At 47.9% G+C, this 25159-nt stretch overlaps 1 pseudogene; it reads right to left on the reverse strand.

Moving 5' to 3' along the window:
• Positions 1 to 873: 873 nt before the first annotated feature.
• Positions 874 to 24977, reverse strand: LOC131507959 (large ribosomal subunit protein eL21-like; annotated as a pseudogene).
• Positions 24978 to 25159: the final 182 nt, after the last annotated feature.

Below are 25159 nucleotides of genomic sequence, written 5' to 3' on the forward strand. Positions count from 1 at the left end.
TAAGACATACACACACTTTCTCCAAATTATTCAAATACACATCTAGGTGTTGTTTTGAAGGAATTTTGCAGATGCGATTCAAGTCCATATTCAGTTGTCTTTAAGTTAATAAAATGGAGATAAATGGGCCTGACTTTATCATTTGGAAGCCTTTAAAAGAGGACCCAGAAGGGGGCGCTTGGGTGGGTCAGTCGGTTAAGCGTCCAACTTCGGCTCAGGTCATGACCTCAAAGTTCGTGAGTTCGAGCCCAGCATAAGGCTTTGTGCTGACAGCTCAGAGCCTGGATCCCATTTCGGATTCTATGTCTCCCTCTCTCTCTGCCCCTTCCCCGCTCAAGTTCTGTCTCTCTCTCCTTCAAAAATAAACATTAAAAAAAAGGGGGGATGGCGCCTGGGTGGCTCAGTAGGTTAAGTGTCCGACTTCCACTCGGGTCATGATCTCTCGGTTCGTGGGTTCGAGCCCCATGTCCAGCTCTGTGCTGACATCTCAGAGCCTGGAGCCTGCTTTGGATTCTGTGTCTCCTTCTGTTTCTGTTCCTCCCCTGCTCGCGTTCTGTAAAGAATTAAAAAAAAAAAAAAAAAAAAAAAAAAAAAAAGAGGGCTCAGACCTCCCTGAACTCAGAGACTCCAAACAACAACTGGGTCTGAAAGTGCTCTGCTGTTTTCTTCCTCCTCTTGCTTTCAGCCTGCCATGATCTCTCCTTCTTGACTGCACTCCAGACTTCAAGTTTGTTGAACCAACTCCCATAATTGTGTAAGCCCTCTTCTAATAAATCCACACACACACACACACATTTCTTCTTTTTCTTTTTCTTTTTTTTTTTACAGTCTTGAGGGGTTTTTGGTTTGGTTTGTTTGTTTTTTTTACATTGATCATGCCATGAATTCATAGGGAATGGGTTCCAGCAACTCAGGCTCCTTTCCTTTGGTTCTCACAAAGTGTGCTTCTCTGGGTGGAGCAGGCTGGCCCCTCAGTTGAACCCAAGTATCTTTCTCTTTGGCAGCCTTCTTTTTCTGAGAATTTTCCTTCACACACTTCAGGAAGCAATCTCGGCTTTATGAGTGCTTAATATGCTCAGTACGTACATTAATTCTCTTGGCAAGAATCTTGCCCTTAATTTGTTTGCTTTCAACAATGTCAACAGCATGCTGGGTAACACTGTAGATCCTTCCAGTTTTGCTGTGGTAACATTTGTGGAACATTCCTTTTTGAACAGCGCCCATTCGGTCAATGTCTACAATATCATCTTTTTGTAGATTAGCATGTATGTGGCAGAAGGAACAATTCCGTGTTTTCTAAAAGGTCCAGAGAGCAAGTACCTTTCCTCTTTCCGTTTATGTTGGTCATTTTGGCAAAATATTGGAAGACGGTTCCAGCTGAAAGGCACACATATACATTTCTTATACAATGAGCCTTGAACAACACAGGTGTTAGAGGCGTCAGCTCCCTGTGGGTCAAAAGTCTGTATAAAACTTTTGACTCCCCCAAAACTTAACTACTAATAGCCCACTGTTGACTGGAAGCCTTACCGATAATATAAACAGCCGATGAACACATATTTTGTATATGTTATATACAATTTTCTTACAATAAAGTAAGCTAAAGAAAAGAAAGCGTTATTAAGGAAATCATAAGGAAGAGAAACTACATTTATAATCATGTACTGTACTTATAAAAAAAAATCTGGGTAGAAGTGGACCCATGCAGTTCAAACCCATATTGTTCAAGGGTCAACTAGATAGATGATAGATAGATAGGTAGATAGATGGAAGAAGGATGGATAGATAGATTGATATGTGGATAGATAGATAGATAATAGAGAGATGATAGTCCCCTATTCATTCTTCTCTGGTTGAACTCTGACTACTTAACCCTGACAATACCCTAGTCATTGTGAATATTAGGTTGTCGAATGTCCGAATTTTGTTCTCTTCCTTTAAAGGGTGTTGAAGCTACTTTTGGCAGAGAGGTAAACAGCTATTAATCTTTCAAGGCTTCTTTTTAAACTTTATTAGAAGAAGTCAACTAGGAGTAATTTAGACCTACTAGGTAATGCATGATCCTCCTGGAGTCCGGTGAACCATCCAGGTGCTCAAAGAGGTTTCTCTCTTTCAGTTAGTCATAACTCAAGCAATCCCAAGCCCTGTGTGAGCTCTGGAAATTGTTCGGTTTTAAGATTTGTAGTTTTCTTGGCCTGATGATGGGGAGTGTTTTCCTATAGAAGCATATGACTAAGTATTTAATTAAAGACTCGAGGGACACTATCTGGGACACGAACTCCCTTCTTTCTGATACTCTGCCTGGAAAATTCCAATATTCTGGCCTCCCTTCAACTTAAGAGATGACTATCTCTGCTTGAGTACCCCTTCCTTGCACCCATGACCAAGAAAGTGTCTCCATGTAGAAACCCAGGGCAATCCTAGGGCTCATCTCATTTGTCTCCTATCAGGAACCATGATCCTGCACCGCCTAGTACCTAATGTCTGAAAACACTTTTTCATACATTTTATCCAGCTGATTGGTGTTTACAGCAAGAAGGTAAGTCTGCTGTCATAGTAGGCATTGCATCATGGACAAAAATGTAAGTCTACCTTTTTGGCCATACCTCTGCTTCTGTCTCTCCAGATTTTCTTCCTAAAGAAGACGTAATTCAAGGACCTGTACTCCTATTTCAGGATGCTCTGCAGGTTCTTTTTCCTCCATCCATGCCTCCCAGACCCCAAATCCCATTATTCTTATTCGTGCAGCAGGCCAGAGGGGGAGGCAGCGGGGGGGGGGGGGGGGGGGGCGGGGGGGGGGGAAGCTGCAGTTAAGCTGGAAGATGCGAGCAACGTCAGGATGGACAAATAAGGGAGAGAAGGATGACCCGAGTCTGGGGGGGCAACCAGAGCAGAGTTGCAATGGATGCATTTTTCTGGAACCAGAGAGGAAACGGAGCCAGCTTGAGCAAAGGGTCATGTCTGTGAAGACTGGAAATTAGGGACCAGGTTATGGAGAATATGTGATGCCAAGGGGAAGAATTAAGAATTATTTCTGCTTTTGGGGCACCTGGGTGGCTTAGTCGGTTAAGCATCCGAATTCAGCTCAGCTCATGATCTCATGGGTTCAAGGCCTGCATCGGGCTCTGTGCTGACAGCTCAGAGCCTGGAGCCTGCTGCGGATTCTGTGTCTCCTCTTTCTCTGCCCTCCCCCCTTGCACTCTGTCTCTCTGTCTCTCAAAAATGAACAAATGTTAAAAAATGTTTTAAAAAGAGAATTGTTTCTGTTTTCATTTATCCATTAATTCATTTTATCTTATTTATCTTATTTTATTTTATATTTTATTTTATTTTATTTTATTTTATTTTATTTTATTTTAAAGGGGGAGCGCAAGTGAGCGAGACGCAGAGAAAGAAAGAGAGGGAGAGAGAGAAGTGGGGCTCCAACTCACGAACCGTGAAATCACGACTTGAGCCCAGGTCAGATGCTTAACGACTGAGCCCCTATCCATTAACTCATTTTTTAAATTGTATTGAGTGCTTCCTGTGTGCAATCTCTTTGCTCGGAACTATGGACCTAGGGAGCTATTGAAAGTTAGAATGAAGGGAATGGAGAGCTGGAAGAGGTAACTACTGGTAAGTACACAAAATAATATCCTGCCCTTTGAAACATAACAAATACATTCACACTTGGCTGCTGCCCCTGAGACAAAATGCTTGACTGAAAATATAGGTGTTGTCCTTTCTCTCGCGGGCGTACCACACAGTTAGCTGTGTGTTAAGTTTACTGAATGGCAGAGCAGAAAAATTCCTGAGCGGAGATCCGGGAGACCTTGGGTTTAGTGCTGGTTTTGCCTCTCTCTGGCCCTCAGGCAAGCCACTTGCTCGTCTTCTCTAAAACAGAACAAAAACCAAGAAAAACACATTAGGAACAAAAGAGCAAGAACGTCCTTTCTCTTGGCCAGAATAAGATCCAGTAATGTATTCCGAAACACTTACGCAGTGTCTCCATGCTAAGCACAGTCCCAGTGGCCGGGATACACAGGGAAAGAACGTCAAGGAATCCCATTATGGGATCTCATACATTAAATATATGCTGAAGGTGGGTGAGGGGAAGAAGCAAGGACGCAACCACTTATGTGGCCCCGGCCTCCTGAGGCTGAATCGCTCAGACCTGCCTTTGCCTCCTGTCGCTCTGAACGGTGGATGACTGGGCCTCCAACAGCAACTTCGCAGGACGCTGCAGTCAGGGAGAGAAAAGACCTTCAGACTCCTCAGGACACAAGTGTATCGGGTCACACAGGGAGGGCAGTGAGCTTGCTGGGGCACCTGGCGCGCCCCATCCCTCTCTCAAGGGGACGGTAGAACAGAATGATTTTAGGCTGACTTTCCCGAGCCTGACCAATGGAGCCCCAGCAGCCCAGAGGGGATCGCTTCGGAGCCCCAGCAGCCCATTAGTTTGCTTCGGCCACCATAACAAAGTACCACCCACCAGGCGTCTTTAACAACAGACATTATTAGCTTCTCGCGTTCTGGAGGCTGGAAGTCCAAGATCAAGGTGCCGGCAAGCTGGTTTCTCCTGCAGCCTCTCTCCTTGGCTTGCTGATGGCTGTCTTACCGTGTCCTCGTTCAACCCTTGCTCTGTGTTTGCACATCTCTGGTGTCTCTTCTGTGTGTTCAAATTTCCTACTCTTTTATTTTTTTAAGTTTATTTATTAATTTTGAGGTGGGGGGGGGGAGGGGACAGAGAGAGAGAATCCCAAGCCGATTCTGCACTGTCAGCGCAGAGCCCAGTCCCCGGCTGGAACTCACAAACTGTGAGATCATGACCTGAGCTGAAACTAAAAATCAGACAATCAGCTGCCTGAGCCACCCAGGCGCCACCAATCTTTCTATTCTTAAAAGCACATCATCAGATTGGATCAGGACCCACCCTAATAGCCTGGTTTTAACTTTACCACTTCCTTAAAGGCCCTACCTCCCAAAGTCCCATTCCGAGGTCCTGGGAGTTAGGGCTTCCACGTAAGATTGGGGGTGAGGGGCACATCCACCAGTGACAGAAGCCAAGTCTGGTGTCTCCCACTGCTTAGCTCAGTGGGGACAAGGGCGAGGGGCAGAGGCCAGGGGCGGCTCTCCCCTGAGCGGAAAGCACTACCCATGTGCCAAGACTGACAAAGAAACCAAAAAAAAAAAAAGGGGGCGGGGGGAGCCAGCAGCTTCCAGGGCAGACGCTGCTGCTCGGAAAAGTGCGAACATGGCCCTTTTCCAAAATTAGAGAGCTCTGCCGCTCCCATGCTGCTCTAAATAGCGCCTGTTGATGCCACTGTCAGCTTTCCTGAGACCTCATCTGTTAACCCCTTGCTGGGCACCAGCGTGGCCCCGAGGACACACGCCGAGACGCGCCCTCCGGGGCCCTGGAGAGCCCTCTTGTCGGTCCACGGGCTCCGCTGGTCCCTATGCTCTCTCCTTGTCTCCTCCGATCTCATTTTCGATGCTGGCCATTACTCTCCAGAAGAGAGAGGCGGGGGTCTGGCACGCCGCACAAGAAATTATTTCAAAGAAAGCTGTTGCCATGGGAACCGGTTGTCAAATGCTTTTCTGCGAGGGAGGTGTTGGAGAGTAGGGCCCGGCCTGCTTTTCTCCCGCATTTGCAACAAGAACAATGAAAGATTGGAGAGGGGGGTGGGGAAGAAAGGGCTCGGCTGTCAGAAATTCACCCTGAAAGAGAGCCCAGGGGCTTAAGGTAGGCCTGCTCTCATGGAGCCTTCAGCCTGCGGTGCTTAAGGGGTGAGGCTGGGGAGGAGCTGGAGGTGGGGAGAGGAAGCAGCCAGAAGCCACCTTAGAGGGATCAGAAAGTGTTCCCAGGGCTCTTATTCTGCACTCAGCCCTGGGGCCAGGCTCTATCAGAGATGCCGAGACAGTCTGTCGCTTTGGGGAGCTCAGGGTGGGTCTCCCTGGGGAAGGGGAACCACACCGGGAGCACCAAAGGACCCACCTTCGCCTTGCCCCTGGACTCGGGCACCCCACGAGGCCTCTCTGCACTGGACAGTAGGCATGTCCTCCACTGAGCCTGGAAATTCTGGTTGTATCAATCTGCAGCCTGAGACGGCTCACCTTTTGGGGCTCAGGGACACCTCAGAATCCGGCACACAAGGACACAGACAGTTTCAGGGCCAGTGGAGGAAATGCTTCCGTCTGTCTCTTTCTTCTTAAACTATCCAGAGATGTCTTCTGTCGCCGCTCACTAAGAACCTTAATAAGTCTGAACTAAGGGATTACAGGAAGTGACTTTCTCTCATGAGGTGGCAGGAAACTTTGCATCTGAAAAGCCACTGGAGGTGAGGCAAGTCCCAAAGAGAAGGGCTGAAGCGCAGCATTATTTATTTTTATTTTTATTTTTTATTAAGTAAATTCTAAACCCGATGTGGGGCTCGAACTCATGACCTGGAGATCAAGAGTCACGTGCTCTACCGCCTGAGCCAGCCAGGTGCCCCTAAAGTGCAACATTATTAATCTCATACAGGGCTGATATTCATTATAAAGATGTCTAATAATTCAAGGGCGCCTGGGTGGCTAAGTTGGTTAAGCGTCCAACTTCGGCTCAGGTCATGATCTCACAGTTTGTGAGTTCGAGCCCGGCGTCAGGCTCTGTGCTGACAGCTCAGAGCCTAAAGCCTGCTTCGGATTCTGTGTCTCCTTCTCGCTCTGCCCCTCCCCCGCTCATGCTCTGTCTCTCTCTCTCTCTCTCTCTCTCTGTCAAAAATAAATAAACATTAAAAAAAAAAAGAAGTCTAATAATTCAAATGTTCAAAGCCAGTCCCTTTGAACCTTTGAAAAAGGGCATATTTGAATGATCAGAGATGTTCACGTGGTTTTCCTCAGCTGCTGGCATCCCCAACTCACTGAACCTGAATCCCCACCTGCACTTCCTTCTGACTGCTGGGTATATGCTTGCTTCATTTAGAACCCCCAAAGAACAAGGATGAGTAAAGGTGGTTGTGAAAGGGCGGGCCTACGCCGGCCGACTCCATCTTGTTCTGTGTCCTTCACCTTGACCACGCCTCCTCCCCTTGAGTAACCTCCCGCTCACCCTTTCAAATTTCCCGATCAAAACACGCCCTGGCGACCTGCGTAACAGGACTCTGACCCTTCCCCAGCCAATCGGCTGAGGCCACAGCCATTACCTCACCAACTGCCCCTAGGCCCCAATAAAACCTTTGTCCTTTTGAAACTCACTTTCTCCCCGGTATCTCACCGCTGTGTTGGTGCAGGTAGGGGCTAGCTTGAATAAAGGCTCGAGCTCGAGCTAGCTTGAATAAAGGCTCTTTTGCTTTTGCATCGGACTCGGCTCCCTGGTGGTCTTTGGGGATCACGAATTCTGGGCATAACAGTTGTTATGGTTGAGTTGAGTCCTCCCCAAAACTCCTGTGTTGAAGTCCTAGCCCCCAGTACCTCAGGGAGTGACCTAATTTGGAAATAGGACCATTGCAGAAAAAAATAGTTAATTAAATAGTTAATAAGAGGTCATCTTTGGAGCATGGTGGGCCCTTCATCCAGTTTGACTGGGGTCCTCATAAGAAGAGAAGCACAGACAGACGTACGGGCAGAAACAGAGGCAGAGATTGGAAAGACGCTTCTAGAAGCCACACGCCATGAAGGATTGTGGGGAACCACCAGAAGCCGGGGGAGAGGCAGGGAGCAGATTCTTCCTCATGGCCCTCAGAAGGCGCCAACCCTGCAGACCCCTTGCTCTCTGCCTTCCAGCCTCCAGAACTGGGAGACAATACATGTCTGTTGTTTAAGCTACTCCTTATTATGGCCTTGATGAGGGAGCATGGGGCAAGCTGAGGGCAAAGTACAGGCTAAGAGCACCCCCCACCCCTGGGTGGGATATGTGTGACATTCCCCAGGCACTCCCGGCTGCCCAAAGACAAAGGAAAGGACAGAAAACAAATGGTTAATTGATAGAGTCTCCACCAGTTTACAAGTATCTTAGTAAATTACAAGACAAAGGCAATCTCATCAATAGCCCAATCTCCAGAAACCTACAGACTCAGTTTCCTGGAGCCCCAACATCCCCCCTCCATAGTGATGTGGGGAGCAAAGGCAGAAGGAAATGGCAGACAAAATTAAATTTCCTTCTAACCTGCAGCCCACTGACAAACACTTGAGGCAGGCAGATTTTCTGCAGGAACTCCTTACTGTGTTAATGCTAATGTTTTGCTAGAAGGAAAAACAACCTTAGCTGACAATAGCTAGGCCTCCAGTATCCTGGAGTCTTCAGCATATGGAAATCTCTTCGGGAATTTCCTCTTGACTTTAGCTCCCCCCACTCCATAGTAAATACCCAGTCTCTCCTTATGGTCCCGGGGCAGCTCTTCCTGCCCACGGGTCCTGTCCCTGTGCTTTAATAAAACCACCTTTTTGCCCCAAAAACGTCTTCAAGAATTCTTTCTTGCCCGTCAGCTCCCAACCCCAAAAACCCCACCACCACCCCGAAACCTCATCGGCCCTATTGGCCATCCTGTGCTCAAGTTCCGGAAGGCCAGTGATACAGCAGGAGATTGTCCTTGGCTTTCGGCTTTGCTAAGCCTTCCCACCTCAGGCTCACCTAGATGTTGGGCCCTTGGCGTAGTACGTGACTTGGTCCCCTCCATCCTGGCTCAGGGCTCCCACGTGAACTTTCTTTTTTCTCACACTTGGCTTCCTGGCTGCAAGACAGTCATAAACCATCTCACAGAGTTCAGGTCCCCTCCCCTGGCCTCTGTCCCGAATGGTCAAACAGGAACACAGTCTCTAAACGGTTTCCTCACCTCAGAAATGAGTCTGTCGCGTATCAGCATCTTCCTCCTCTCTTGCGGAGTCCAGCGCTTCCTTACGCCCCGGCTCCCAGCTGGCCAACAGCATAGAACAGCACCACAGAGGGGTGCCTGGGTGGCTCAGTCAGTTAAGTGTTCAACTTTGGCTCAGGTCACGACCTCGTGGTTGAGGAGCTCGAGCCCCGGGTCAGGCTCGACAGCTCAGAGCCTGGAGCCTGCTTCAGATTCCCCCTCTCTCTCTGCCCCTCCCCTGATTGCATTCTGTCTCTCTCTCTCTCCCTCAAAATAAATAAACATTTAAAAAATTTCAGAAAAAAAAAAAAAAACAGCACCACAGAGAAGGACAAGTCGGCAAACCAGTCTCAGCTGCCACGTGTTCCCAGAGGCCCCAGGTTGGCCCTACTGGCCGCCCCAGGCCAGCCTCATCGATGCATTTGCCAGGAGTTGAGACATTTTAACAAGGGCAGCAGAAGAGCTGTCGCCTCATTTTGAGACGTCAGACACTACGACAGCTGGTGGGAGACATTTGGGGGTGTGGCCCAAATCACAGCTGGCCGGAGGCCGCCTGGGTTGCCTCGTCAGACAGCAGCCCCGATCCCAACACCAAGCCCTCTCGGTGACCAGAAGTGACTTCAACGCGGCTTTTGCTTTCTCTCAAAATTAGTGACTTGGTACATGTTGAGTTGAAGGCCTTCCAACAGACTGAGACCCGATACAGAGGAAAGAGGGACACTGAGCTTATCTAGGGAATTGCAGAAACCTAAATTATCAACACAATTAAACTCACAAGGGAGGAGCACCTCAACTTACTTGGGCTGGGCGGATCTGTCTTCTCAGCACACTTTATCGCGCGGTGTTGTTTCATCAGGTTTCCCCACAGGAACCTCATGCGTTCCTCATGCGTTCCTCACCACAAAACAGAGCAGAGAGGAACAGAGACAAGATGGCGGGTGAGTTCTTTTTTTTTTCAACGTTTTTTTTTTTTGTTTTGTTTTGTTTTTTTTGTTTTTTTTTGGGACAGAGAGAGACAGAGCATGAACGGGGGAGGGGCAGAGAGAGAGGGAGACACAGAATCGGAAACAGGCTCCAGGCTCCGAGCCATCAGCCCAGAGCCTGACGCGGGGCTCGAACTCACGGACCGCGAGATCGTGACCTGGCTGAAGTCGGACGCTTAACCGACTGCGCCATCCAGGCGCCCCGGCGGGTGAGTTCTAAGATGCAGAAAGCAGTCTACCCGTGGGAACAGCCAGGGGCTCGGGGATACCACTCTGCGCTGGGGGCCAGTGGAAGGAAAGTGCAGTCTGGTGGTAACACTGGATCTCAGGTGACAACCGATCCAGGAGGCAGGCCAGGCAAAAAGTTGGCGATAAGTAGAGGTTGGGGAGGTGGGGCCGTCTAGGTAGAAAGGAAGGGACTAGGGGCGCCTGGGTGGCTCGATGGGTTAAGTGTCCGACTTCAGGGGTCAGGTCACGATCTCGCAGTTCGTGAGTTCAAGGCCCGCGTCGGGCTCTGTGCTGACAGCTCGGGGCCTGGAGCCTGCCTCGGATTCTGTGTCTCCCTCTTTCTCTGCCCCTCCCCCGCTCATGCTCTGTCTGTCTCTCTCAAAAACAAACAAACAAATAAATAAATAAATATTTAACAAAATAATAAAGAAAGGAAGGGACTAATACTTAACTCTTTCCATGTGCCTAACCCTGTGCCAGCAACTTTACAGATATTATTTCATTTACCCTCATGGAAATCTTTATGAGAGAGTCCCATTTTACAGATGAGGAAACCAAGACTCCGACAGGGATGAGATTTGAACCCGATCCTTGACTCAGAGCCCAAACTCTTTCCCCACTATGCTAAATATTCTGAGAAGTTAGTTAAAAGCAGGGACTGGCAACCTGGCAGGTTCCAATCCTCACGAGGAGGTCTAGAAAAAGGCCATTCTCCTCTATGAGACCAAACTACTCAAGAGTCACCAGGGCAGGAAGCAAAGGACAGACCACTGACCAAACACCTTGATGGTTGAGTTATCACATGTGGGACTGAAGCTGCTTGAATTCGTCTTGCCTCATGTCTCGATTCACCTGTAATTTATATTTTCCCAATATAGGTCTTTCTGATTAAGCCATGAGTTCCTTAAGTGTTCGTTGTGGTGCGGTACCCCGTCCTGGGTGGGTCCTCCATAACTGATGATGGAATGAATGAATAAACGAGTCCTTAGCTGATGAACGGCACCACAGAGATTGCTAGATCAGGCAGGGACTAGGCGGACAAGGTGTCAAAGAGAAGCCCGTTTCCCCCAAAACCCTTGGAGAAACGTTGGTGGCCTTCGTTACAATTCTCTCCTAGGAATCTTTGTACTCTTATGTGGGTTTGATGGTAGGGGTTTTAAAAACCCACACATACTGGGTTTACAAAAATAAACACAGGTTTGGGTTTTTTTTCTACACACTTCAGGCTGAATTGACTTAAGTTTTCATTTCACTTGCGTTTCATATGTGTGATGGGAGGGGCTGTAAACAGTGTTAGAGAAGACAGAGAGAGAAGGCTCTGGGCTTCTCAGAAGCATCCAATCCATTGTTTATCCAAGGCCACAAAGAGCCCAGAATGCGAGCATCCTCCTTCTGAGTTGTTCCCATGGAAACCATGCTGGTGCTGTGCATACACAGAAGGGCAACTTCTAGCATGATCGGCTCTGGCTCCTGAGAGAATGTAGTGCCTGAGGTGGGGAGAACTGCGGACAAGCCATGAGGAGGGAAAAGCAAAAAGATTGCTGCTCCACAACCAGAATGTACCCTTTCCTCCTCCCTCGTCTCGCCCCCCTTTCCCCAACGCCCCAGTGGGAAATGCCAGCCCCTGCGTGACACTGAGCACAGACCTTCCCTGGACTGAGTGACGGGTCAGACAGACATCTGCTTAGGAAGGCTAGAATGTTAATTGCACCCTGTCATGTCAGAGGAGGAAACAGACGGGGCTGAGGGGCGGAGCAGGAATCCTGCACAGGGCAGCGTCTGATGCATTCTGCAGTGTGGACGGATGACGGTCAGGCGTAACCAGGGCAAGAAAAGACATGCTGCTGCTTTCCCGGACAGGGAGACAATGGCCACGCAGCCATCGGTCTTGACATCTTTGTTTCTAATGCCAGCTCCATATCTGGTTCCATGCCGCCTGCTGGTTGTGTGACCTCAGGACATCGCATGACTTCTCTGAGCCTCTGTTTTCTTGTCCATCACATGAGGATAATAAGATCTGCTGCCTAAGCTTCTTGAAATTCAAAAACGAGTTCATATACAGGAGGTTCCCAGCACGGGAATGGGGGCATGATCAGCATTCAGCCAGTGTTCGTGTCCTCTCCCCTTTCCATCTGCAAACTGACTTCCACTCTGGCATTTCTTCCTTTGCAATGTGTCTCAGCATGCCCCTCCTTCCCATCCTTCTCTGTATCTGTTTCTACGGAGCAGGCATCTGCCAGGGAAGTGCTCAAGTGCAAATTAGAATCTACTGAAGGATGCAGGAGTAGCTTGTGGAATACTGAGATAGGAAACACAGCCAGACTTCCTAAAGGCTCGGAACGAGGAACTTGGACCAAATGGTCCCTCGTCTTATTGTGCTGCAGCACACCTGTTTCTCTCTGCTTGTCCACTTGCCCCACCTCTCTGTGCACGTGGAAGAAACAGTCATGCAGCCCTGACTCCACACGGCCTTCCGACTTGTCTGTTCCATGGGAACTGGAAGTCTCTCTGTGCCGGCCCTCAATTCCACGAAGATTATCTCATTTACCCACATTCAGTCAGATGCCCCGCTACAGTCCATTCACTTGTGGCCACAGACAGTGCCTAGGGTCAGACCTTCCCCTTCCCCGGGGGGAATTCACAGAGAAGGAGCACGAAATGAGCACACACCCAAAGTATGCTTTCTTCTTCAAAGCCCCACCCCCACCCCTGCCTTAGTGGATCTGTTCCTAAATCTTTGCGCAGATGACTCAGCCGGAAATTCCGGTCCAGACTTCCTCCTAACACACGCCCTGTCCTGGACGAGACAAGCTGCAAAGTTCCTGGAAGGAGTGAGGTCCCCATCTGTGCCCATCATATGTCCACACATCATCCATATGCATGAGGAGGCAGACAGAGCCAAACCCAGGAACCTCCCTCCTGCTGGTCATAAGGCAGGGGCAGAAATTCCAATCTTACAAATGTGTCCAAATGTTGGCATCTGGAGTACTGAGAGATTCACTCAAGCTCTAAAGAAATCGTGAAGATGTAAAATACGAGCATGGATTCCAGGCACAGCTATATGCTGGGAGACAGAAACAGTGTTTGGTTATACTGGATCCTTTCACAGGAAGTCAAAAGCCATTCTCCATTGTAGAGTTTATTAGGATTTATCTGTTTTATAATTTTTTTTTTTTTAATTTTATTTTTGAGACAGAGAGAGACAGAGCATGAATGGGGGAGGGTCAGAGGAAGAGGGAGACACAGAATCGGAAACAGGCTCCAGGCTCTGAGCTGTCAGCACAGAGCCCGACGCGGGGCTCGAACCCACGGACCGCGAGATCGTGACCTGAGCCGAGGGTGGATGCCCAACCAACTGAGCCACCCAGGTGCCCCAAGGATTTATCTGTTTTAGAGTCCATCAAGCTTTGGGGTGGTGTTCTATCTGCATTATTATGCCAACCTTAGAAGAGGGCAGGCAAGAGACTTAGTCCTGTATCTAGAATTCTAGAGGGAAGTGATTCATTTAGTCACTCATTCATTCAACAAGTGTTTACCGAGTGCCTGCTATGAGTATGGCAGTGTGTTAATTCCTGGGGATGAAACAGTGAGCAAAAGCAGGCAAAATCCTTAATCCCGTAGCGTTCACAGTCTAATGGTGAAACGCGTACTACCCCAAGCACACAAGCTTTACAAAATTGCAGCCGTGATGGAAGTTCACAAGAGAGGAAGCCTGAGCCTGAAGAGGGAGTTTTGCCCCCTCAGGGAGTCAGCTCACTAGCCAAGTGATGCTTGCTTGAGTTATGAGTCCTGTGTAGGTGTTCTCAGGAACTGAGGCGAGGAAGAAGGATTCTAACTGGAGGAAACTGCATGTGCAAAGGGCCTGAGGTCTGAGGGGCACGGAGAGGAGGGACTAAATCAGGCCGATGAGAGTGGAGTGGGGAGTGGTGGTTGCGGAGCAGGAAATATGGTAGGGGTTTTACCTGTTCTGGATACAGGAGGGTGATGTGAAGACATTTGCATGGTGAAGAGGTCACTGTAATTCAGGTGAGAAAAATATATAGCCTGAACATGTGGTTATTGGTTTTGGTCATGACTGCAGTGGAGATGAGTGGATTTGAGAGATGTTCTGGACATACAATTGACAGAACCCGAATAAGAGTATGAAGGAGAGGGCGATGAGGGTGGCCCCAAGGGCTCTGGCTTTTACCCAAGTGGATGGCGACATGCACAGGGACAGCCCCTGCCAGACGAGGGCCAGGATTGGGTGCTGAGCGTTGGAAATTCCTTCACTTCTATCATTCTGTCCTTGTCTAATCTAGTCTACGTTTCTTCCAAAGAGGGATTAGCACTGTCAAAGAACTTAGAATAAGGGGGTTAATAAATCTCACTGCAAGGGACCAGAAGCCCCAGCTGTCACCCGGTTACATATTTTATGAAAAGGGAATAACAGATGGCAAGTAAGCATATGAGCAGGTGCCCAGCATCGTATGTCATCAGGCCACTGCAAGTTAGAGCTACAAGGAACTATCACTGCAAACCTTTTAGAATGGCCAACACCCAGGAATGCGACAATACCAAATGTTGACAGGGCCACAGGAACTGTCATCCATCGCTGGTGGGAATGCACGATGGTATAGCCACTTTGGAAGACAGTTTGGCAGTTCCTTACAAAATCACACCCACTCTAACCATACCATCCAGCAATCATGCTTCTCGGTATTTATACCCAGATGCGTTGAAAACACATGTTCCACACAAACACCTGCACACGGGTATTTAGAGCAGCTCTACTCAGAATTGGAGACTGCCAAGATGTCCCCTGGTAAGAGGAGAGAGAAATAAACCGTGCACCCAGACACTGGAGTATTATTCGGTGCTCAAACGAATGAAAAGACCTGAAGGAAACGTAAATGCATATTACTGAAGTCAAAGAAGACAATCTGAAAAGGCTACATACCGCACGATTCCAACTATATGGCATTCCGGAAAAGGCAAAACTACGGAGATGGTAAAAAGATCAGGGGCGGCCAGGGTTTGGGTGGAGGGGGAATGGGGGAGGGGGGATGAATATGTGAAGCACAGGCAATGTTAGGGCAGTGAAACTCATCTGTACGATGCACGTAGTGGATACATGTCATTATACACTTGCCCAAACCTACAGCATCCTTTGTGCAACACAGAGTGAAACCTGATGTAAATTATGGGCTTTAGTTAATAATAATGTATCAATACTTACCCATTCACGGCCAGGGATATACCACACTACTGCAAGATGTTAATAACAGAGCAAACTGGGGGACAGGGGTAGTATATAGGAACTTTCTGCACTGTCCGCTCCATTTTTCTGCAAACCTAAAACTTCTAAAACATACAATCTGTTAGAGAAGAGAGAGCAAATAGACCGTGTTTATCTCTGTGTGATGAAACTGTGACATCTTTTTTCTTTTGTATGTGGCTGTAATCTTAAAACCTCAACGTGGGCAGGTTTCATTCCTATGTATCTAAAAACTGTTACATGATTCGTACATAAATACATGATTCATACATAAATACTTCTTTATTGAAAATATTTGAAACACGGCAAAACGATTTAGGGGAAAAAGTCAATCCCACTCCATTCCAGAGGGGTAACCATCAACAAATTGGTGAGAAGCCTTCTGGATATTCTCTGTGTGTCTTCTCTGGAGGTACAAACGCCAACACGTGGGTCTATCAGTTAGAAACGTATTCATCTAGAGAGGTTTACAAAAAGCAATTTAAACAAATGGGGATTTTATTTGACTCACAATCCAGGAATTCTGGACACAAGTAGGTCCTCGAGGTAGCTCAGTGGCTCAGTGACCTTAGACGGCGCCACTGTCTTGATGATTCTCTGGAACTTTCGCCCACGTTTGTGACCTCGTGGCTGCAAGAGGACTCTCCCCCCTCCGGCCATCCACCTGTCTGTATTCAGGCTAGAAGAAGACGGAAGGACTGCTGTATCTGACCTTTTGATCAGAAAAGCAAAGATTTTCCAGAAACCTACCAACAGAATTCCATATATGTTTCATTTGCCAAATATGGCACATGGCCACCTCTGGATGCAGCAGAAGATTGAAAGGCAAGCATTTCAACCACAAGGGGAGTGAGTATCAAGGAGGCAGTGTGGCAATTGCTTTGGGGTCTGCTAACTGCTAACGGCTGTATCTGACAAAACAGCTTTTTTTTTTTTTTTTACTTGTGTATGGTTTTTTTCTCCTCCTCTTCCTCTATTTGTGTATGTTTTTAATTCACGATACGTCTTGGAGATTTTCTGTAAGTGCGTTTATATCGCTCTTTCTAATTCTGCATGATATTCCACAGGATACGTACATGATGATTTTTGTTTCTGTTGAGAAACATCAAGACTGCTCTTAAATCTCCCCATTTCAAACAACGCTGCAGTGAACTCCTTGTATAAGTTTCCTGGGGGAACATGTGATGGTATCATTCTAGGATTGCTACAAGGGCAATTGTCAAAGGATAAGTGCTTTTAAAATGTTGATAGATTCTGCTGAATTGCCCTCAAAGATGGGCCAATTTACATGCCCCTCAGTACTGTGTGTGAGTGCCTATTCCCCACCTCCCTACAAACAGAGGAAATCCTTTTTTTTTTTTTTTGAAGCTCATTTATTTATTTTGAAAGAGAGATAGTGTATCAGCAGGAAGGGGCAGAGAGGGAGGGAGAGAGAATTCCAAGCAGGCTCCACATCGTCAGCACAGAGCCAGATGCAGGACTCAAACTCACATACTGTGAGATCATGACCTGAGCTGAAATCAAGAGTCTGACATTTAACTGACTGAGCCACCCAGGCACCCACCAGTGGAAATTCTAGATTTTATCCAAATAAGGAGCAAAAACATCACATTATTTGATTCTTCTGTATTGGATTACTGGGTGTTTTGGCTGATTCTCTAAGATGTTTACAGTAGATAATTATAGTAACTGCAAATAACAGACTTATGACTTCAACATTTGAAACTTTTATTCGGATTAGCCTTTCTTTTAGTTTTGAAGAGGCTTAAAAAAGCCTTTTTTGGTTGAACCCTTTAGTTTAGTGCCCTTATGCTCTATGTTTATTATTCTCCAATAGGTGTACTTGAGGCTACACATTCCCTCTGGTTACTGCTTTGTCTTCATCCACAGGTTTTGAAAAATAGCGATATTTTCTTCCTTACATATCTTATTCACTTGTTACTTATTTTTTAAGTTTTATTTAAGTACTCTCTATACCCAAAGTGGGGCTTGAACTCACATCCCTGAGATCAAGAGTCACACTCTTCTCCGACTGAGCCAACCAGTGGCCCTCATTTGTTATTTTATATAATTATCACTTTAGACTCTTCAAAATACTTTACACACTTAATAAAAAAAAAAAAAAACTCAAGCAAATACTTCCTTCATGAGGCTATATGCAAAACTTTCCAGACCAACCTCCAACTCTTCCCAGGAGATAGTCACTACCCACAGGTTTCTATTCTTTCTTAAATTAGCATATGAATGTATTCATGTTTTGTTTTCTTCAACAATCATTTTTATTGTTGTGGCCATCCGGCCTTTTTGGAATTGAGATTTTCTTTGTGACCTGGTAGCTAATTTTTATTCAGTTACCTTAAGTGTGTGAAAATAACGTAGGCTCTCTTCATTGCATATAAAATTCTACATATAGTTATTTGTAAAATGTGTTCATTTATTCAAACCCTCTGTATCCTCACTTAATTTTTGCTTACTTTATTTGCCAATATATGAAAGAGGAGTGTTTTCAATCTGTGATTGAAAACTATCAATGACTATGACCACTATGATTATTAATTCATTTATTATGACCACTATGATTATTAATTCACTTATTTCTTTTTATATTTCTGTCAGTTTATGCTGACTATGTTTTAAAGTTAGATGTTTGGGTGCATAAGGATTTATAAGTAGTATAACTCCTTGATGAATTATAACTTTTATAAATACAAAATAAAACTTCTCTCATAATAATTTTCACTTTGAATTCTATTTGTCTGATACATTCTTTTCATTAACATTTGCTTAAAACACCTTTCTTCATGTTTTGTTTTCAACTGTCCTAAAGATATTTTATTTTAAGAAGTTTTCCTTTAAAGTGTATATTCCTGGATTTGAGGCTTTTTTTTTCCTTAACCCAATCTGAGACACTCTATTAGAATTTTTTTTAATTAAAAAATTTTTAATGTTTATTTATTTTTTGAGAGAGACAGAGACAGAGTGTGTGGGGGGGGGGGGTGCAGAGAGAGGGGAAGACACAGAACCCCAACAGGCTCCAGGCTCTGAGCTGTCAGCACAGAGCCCCGTGCAGGGCTCAAACTCATGGACCATGAGATCATGACCTGAGCCGAAGTCGGATGCCCAACCGACTGGGCTACCCAAGCATACCGACACTTTCTTAGACTTTTGTAACCCACTTTAATTTGTTGGGATTACTGATGGACTTAGATTCGTTCCTGATTATCGTTTGAGTTTTACACTTGCCATACTTTCTCATTCTCTATTTTATTTCTTTTCTGGCTCTTATTAGATTGTATTTTTCTTCTACGGTTTGGAAATTCTACATGACAGTTCTATGTTTTGACGATATCCTTTAACCTAAAACTCATTTTTTTTTTCCTATCAAAATCTAGTGCTAATGAGAAATGCATCATTCTTCTAGATGCTCTCTGTACACGTAGAGGGGAACTCGTGTATTTGGACCTGGAGGCCCTCCCTCTTAAAAACATGGTTTTTTGTGATTTCATTGGATTTGGGATAAGAGAAGGCATAGATTCACATATTACTTTTATCCAATCTCTATTCTTTTTTTTTTTCAACGTTTTTTTATTTATTTTTGGGACGGAGAGAGACAGAGCATGAACGGGGGAGGGGCAGAGAGAGAGAGGGAGACACAGAATCGGAAACAGGCTCCAGGCTCCGAGCCATCAGCCCAGAGCCTGACGCGGGGCTCGAACTCACGGACCGCGAGATCGTGACCTGGCTGAAGTCGGACGCTTAACCGACTGCGCCACCCAGGCGCCCCCCAATCTCTATTCTTTTATTATAAGGGGAAAGCAATTGAGAACGCATATTTCAAAACAGAGAGACGGAGAGAGAGAGACTGAGAGAGAGAGAGAGAGAAAGCAGAGGATGATAGTCAAGGAAAAGGGACGATTTGGTGATGGGAAAACTTTAGGCATCAGAGTGGGTTTATTTGGGGGCCTTTCTAGGGCAACTCCAATTACACCGTGAAGGTAAACTTCTCTTCCAAGTGTCAGTTCAGCTCTGCTTGTTGCGTCTAGTTTGACATTGGCTAGAGAGAAAGGACAGTAGGCAGCGTGAAAAGTCAGATGACAAGCCTAACCTTTGGCTAAAGAGTCAAGGCCAGGGACAAGGAACCAAGTCCTATTTTGAGTGTCACCAAGAATTACTAATATCTGAGCCAAAGAGAGGCTGAAAGTTGTAGTAAGTTGTACCTGGGATTGTTTTACTCAGGTGTAGGGACTGCCATGAAGGAAGAGGTTTTTCACACTCACACACACCTAAAACTAGGGGACAGGGCATGGCTATGCAGGAACACATGGAGAAGCACCAGGGTGGCTCAGGAGACAGAGGAAGCAAGGAGAAAACATGAGCAAGAGCCATTCCTGTGGCTTTTGCCGGAAAAGCAAAGCACAGGGGCAAGTTCAGGAGTGGCTAGGCTGAAAATTTGGGGTGGGCTCTAGGTCATAGGAACTGTCCCCAGTTGTCTGGTACCTGGCCCCGGGGTGATTAGGGCAGGTAGCTAGTGATCGGGAATGTGAGAGCCTGATTCAGGAAATGGTTGGGGTGTGGACTCACTGGATTGGTGGGGCTGCACATGAAAAGCGCTGGCTCTGGAAACTGACCAGCCCTGGGAGGAGCAGTCCCTCCAGCATCAGCAAGGCCTCAGATAGCAAAGCGTCAGGAAATAAAAAGGCGTGATTAATACGAAAGTCTCAGTTCAAAGTGGGAACTGACGATCAGGAACCAGCAACGAGGCCAAAGTGCCAGCAGACTGGAAGATAAGAAATGGTTATGTGGAGATCCGCTCCCCGCCACAGAGGACCTCGGGGAGGTTTCCAGACGCTGCCCACACAGGTGGCTTCTGCCTAAAGTCAGTGCCTGATGTTGCTCAGAAACAGAAGATTGTGTTCCCAGCTGGAACATCTTGCCTCTCCGTTTCCCCGCAGCTCATGTAGCACAAAGATAAGAGCAAGGGGCTGCCCAAAGGAGTTTCAAGATTAGTTAATTTCCCTTTAAAAGGCTTGACAAAGATATAAAACTTACATCGTGTTTCACTGCTACATGGAGCACTTAATCTCCACTCCAGTGAAGAAAACAATGATCGTCCGCACGATTCCAGAAAAACCCAGACCTAACTCAGCCCGTTCCTCTGTGGACGGGAGGTCTGGTTTCTCTTCGGTGATGGGAAGAACCAACAACCCCACCCCTACGCCCCGCCGATGAGCTTCCGAGGAGAAGGCAGACTCTGAGAGAAGCTGCCAGGCCACATCCAAGATGCTCATGTGCAGATCCGCCACGGCGGACCGGCCCTGTTCCCCGGGATCTCCAGCTCAGCCAGATCCAGCTGAGATGTTAAACAGACTCCATCAGTGACAGGAAGCCCGGCCAGCCCGGAGCCAACACGTCTGGTCTAATGAAAAGGCCTCTGGCTGGTCGCGCTGGAGGCAACAAGTACAATCCTCTGAGATGCTCGAGGCACCTCCTCCGTCCTGTTTTCTCGGCAGCCTTGGCAGCCGCACTTGCGCCGCCGACACAAAGAAATGCTGAAGCGGCTGTGACCCGGGAGCCTGCAATCCACAGAGGGCGGGAGAAAGAGGAGCCCCGTCCATTTCTTTTCAGCCTCCCGTCAGGGAGCGAGGCAACAGATCCAGGGGCGGTGGATTCTCGCCCGGTTTTGTAACCATCGAACGTTCGTGCAGCCCCTCCCAGCCGGGCCCTGCGCGAGGCGCCTTGGGCCGGGCAAAGAAGAGAATCCAGGCTTCGCCCTCCGCCAGCTCGGGCCCCAGAAAGGGGATGAGGGCAGCCCACAAGACCCAGACAGACGGGGAAGGAGCGTCCAGAAAGGGCCGCATGGGGAAGCCAGGAGCGCACCCCTCCCCAAACCCAGCTGCCCCCTACGGCTGGCTGGACGGGATGGCGCTGGGAGCCGCAGCAGGTGCATTCTCGCCGCCCTGGGGAATTCAGTCTGGTGCGGGGCGCAAAGGAAGGAATGGAAACCCCTCCACGCCCAGAGCCGCGTGGCCAGTGGCCGCAGTGTGGACGAACCGCAGAAATAGCACAGTGGAGCACTTGAAGTGGGTGGTTGAAGCACAGGATTTCCCCAGAGTGGGGAGGAGTGAAATTCAATGTTCCAGCCAGAGGGAGCGGGGCTCACGGAGACAGAGAGGCCAGGACGTTTAGGGCCTGCCCAGGTTAGGGAAGCGAGAGAACAGACGTGGGGACCGCACCAAAGGGCCAGGGTGCAGAAGACAGATTTAGCCCATTCACCCTGCAGTCATTTTTAAACGTTGTGGTGAAAAGCACAGGATGTCAAATTGAGCCCCTGAGCCGTTTTTAAGTGGACCGTTCAGGGGTGTTAAGTATGTTCACGTTGCTGTGAAGCAGATCTCCAGAAGTGTTTCACCTTGCAAATGGGAAACTCTGAACCCGGTAAACAACAAACCCTCTCTCCTCCCTCCCCCGTGTGCCAGGTAACTCCCATTCTACCTCCTGTCTCTGTAAACCTCTGACTGTTCCAGGCACCTCATTTAAGTGGAATCCTACAGTATTTGTTTTTATTTGGGGGGGTGGGGGAGTGGCTTACTTCACTTAACATGATATTGCTTCTGTAATATTTATTTATTTTTGAGAGACAGAGAGAGAGAGAGAAAACATGAGTGGGGGGGAGGGCAGAGAGAGAGGGAGACACAGAATCCGAAGCAGACTCCAGGCTCTGAGCCGTCAGCACAGAGCCCGATGTGGGGCTCGAACCCGTGAACCGTGAGGTCACGATCTGAGCCAACGTCCGACGCCTAACCCACTGAGCCACCCAGGCGCCTCAACATAAGGTCTTTAAGATTCATCCGTGTTGTAACATGTGACAGGATATCCTTCCTTCTCAAGGCTGAATCACATTCCATGATAAGTATTCACCACCTCTTGTTGATCTAGTCACCTGTTGATAAACACTTGCGTTCCTTCTGCCTCTTGAGTATTGGGAATAGTGCTGCTATGAACATGGGTGTGCAAATATCTCTTTGAGTCCCTGCTTTCAGTCCTTTTGGGGACACACCCAGAAGCAGGATTGCTGCATCGTATGGTAACTCCATTTTTAATTTTTGAGGAACCACCCACCATACTGCTTTCTATAGTGGCATTTTACATTTGTAAGTGCATGAGGGTTCCGATTTCTCCACAGCCTCGCCAGCACTTGTTATTTTCTGTGTCCTTTAAAAAAAAACTTTTTGGTTATTTTTTTGGAGAGAGAGAGAGAGAGAGAGAGAGAGAGAGAGAGAGTGCAAGCAGGGGAGGGGCAGAGAGAATGAGCAGAGTGAAAATCCCAAGCAGGCTCTGCGCTCTCAGCACAGAGCCTGGTACAGGGCTCGAACTCATGAACTGTGAGATCACGACCTGAGCCAAAATCACCCAGGCGCCCCTCTGTGCTTTTGATAGGGGGCATCCTTGTGCGTCTCAGCATCATTAGCTGTTTTTAAGCAGAGGCACGATGAAATCAGAGCTCCACGTTGGAGGTTCTTGCCGGCAGCAGAAAAGTCAAGAGGCAGAAGACAGTCAAAGCTTTGGCAGTGGTCAGGCTGGAGGGAGGGACTCCTGAGGAGGAGGGCGGCAGTGGAAACCAGGGCCAGGAGGGAAAAGAAGTAGCGGCTCGAGAGTCGAGACTCGACTCGAGACTCTGAGACTCGGGGCAGGAGAAGGGGGTGCCAGAGAGAGGGAGGAGCTAGGCATGACTCGATTTGCAGGCACAAAAGACCGAGAAAATAGAGATACAATGAGAAAAGGAGGCTGGGAGTGGGTGCTGCTTGTGGGGAGGTGCCGAGACGTGAGAGGTGCCCACAGGTGAAGGTTAGTTGTCAATGCAGGACAGAAGAGGGGCCAGGATTTGACACAATCATGGCATTCATTTGCACAACGCTTTCATTCACATGAGCCCCTCACTGCTCATGACACCTGGTGAGGTCAGCCCAAGCAGGTTGTCGTTTCCACCAGCCAAGCGATGAGAAGCCGGGAAGTACAAAGGACAAGCCAAGGCCACATCACAGCATCAGAGCCTGGGTAAGCTCCTGAGTCTGCCTCTAGTCCAGCGACCTCTTCTTTTCCTGAGATACGACTTCCCCAGGAGCGCACAGCAGGTCTGATCAGCGGAAGACACATTCATTTGACAAAGTTTTGAGTGCCAGGCAGTGTTAGAGGTGCTGGAGATTCACTAGCTAATAAAACAGACAGAACAGTCATGATCCTGCCATCACGGAGCCTGGTGGAACAGGCCAGCTGGCCTTTTGGCGGTTTTCCTAGAAGACCAGAGACCCCCCCCCCCCCCGGGAGAAGTGTCCCAAGGCAAATCTGTGCCCTGATGAAAGGCGTTCTCCTACACCTGTTCTTCTAACTAGAGCTGGACACACTTGCAGGCTTAACGGACCATATTCAGGATGACAGCCAAGGGGAACATTGCCTAGAATAAGTCCAAAAGTATTTAGGCACAAAGAGTACTTATAGTTGACTTCCAGGGAAAATATTTCTCTCCCCCCATTTTCCTTCCCTTTTACCTGAAACTCACCAGCCAAAGTCTGTCTTCTTCACTAAATACCAATAATCCATATCTACAAAGGTTTCCAGTATACCCGCGTTTACAGCGGCATTATTTACAGTAACGACAAGGTAGAAGCAACCCAATGTCCGCCAACAGATGGATGGAGACACAAAATGTGGAAGGTACAGACCAGGGAGTATTGTTCGGCTTGAAAAAGGAAGGCAATGTTGTCACATGCCGCAACACGGATGAGCCTTGAAGACATCGCACGGAGTGACATAAGCCAGTCACAAAAAGGCAAATATTGCATGATTCCACCATGTATGTATGCATGATCCCATGTATCTAATCAAATTCATAGCGACAAAGTAGAATAGTAACTACCAGGGTCTGGGGAGGGAAGGGGGTTACTGTGGTGGGTACAGAGTTTCAGTTCAGAATGATGAGGACTTCCTGGAGATGCGGGGTGATGGCTTCTGCACAATATTATGAATGTAGATACGGTCCCGGAACCTTACACTGAAAATGGCTGAAAGTAGTGAACTTTCAGTGAACTGAAAGTAGTCCATTTCGTGTTCTGTATTTTACCCTGCTGCCAGTAGGAAAGTCAGCAAATCACTTCCCCGTCTTGTCCTTGTCATCATCTTTAACAAGAGGGGCCGGCTAGATGCTTCTGGGTCTACATCTAATGTTTCCGCGGCAACCACTGTAAGGCAGATGCCTGGTGGGCAGGATTTCACCACCAGATCAACGGGGTTCTCCCCACTGGCCTCTCTCCCAGCTGCCGCGTTCTCTCAGCTGCTTCACAGACAGCTGAACATCAGGGCCAAATCTTGGGCCTCTCTGCATCTCACAGCATCACCAGCCACTCGGAGGCTCGGTCCTTCAAGTCGCCGTTTGCTCTTCTGTAAAGCTGACATCAAAGGTCCTAACTCTCCAGGGTCCTGAAAATGTGCCACGAAGTAGTATATCCCAACTGCTCTTGTCTTGGGCCACTCCCCCCCCAGTTAAATGTCCTCACCCAACTCCCAGACTCCTGCCTGCCCTCCACTCCCCTCCAGCTCACCTCTCAGGTTGCAGCCAGAACGTCTTTCTACACTGCACACACGATAACCCCCTGGTTGCCCGTAGTCCGTCTCCACTGACCTCGGGAGAAAATCCACATCCATAGCTGGTCTCGGCTGCTCTCTCTGGTCCTCTCTCTACCGCCCCGTGCCCTGAGTTCCAGCCACACAGAGTTCCAGCCCCCTGCTCTTTGGGGCCTGTGAGTCTTCCCACACATTTCGTCCACCATAGGAAAGACCCTCCCCTGTCCCGCATTTTGCCTGACAACACATATTCATTCTCAGCT

The sequence above is a fragment of the Neofelis nebulosa genome, chromosome 3 (genome assembly GCF_028018385.1).
Source record: "Neofelis nebulosa isolate mNeoNeb1 chromosome 3, mNeoNeb1.pri, whole genome shotgun sequence".
Taxonomy (NCBI): domain Eukaryota; kingdom Metazoa; phylum Chordata; class Mammalia; order Carnivora; family Felidae; genus Neofelis; species Neofelis nebulosa.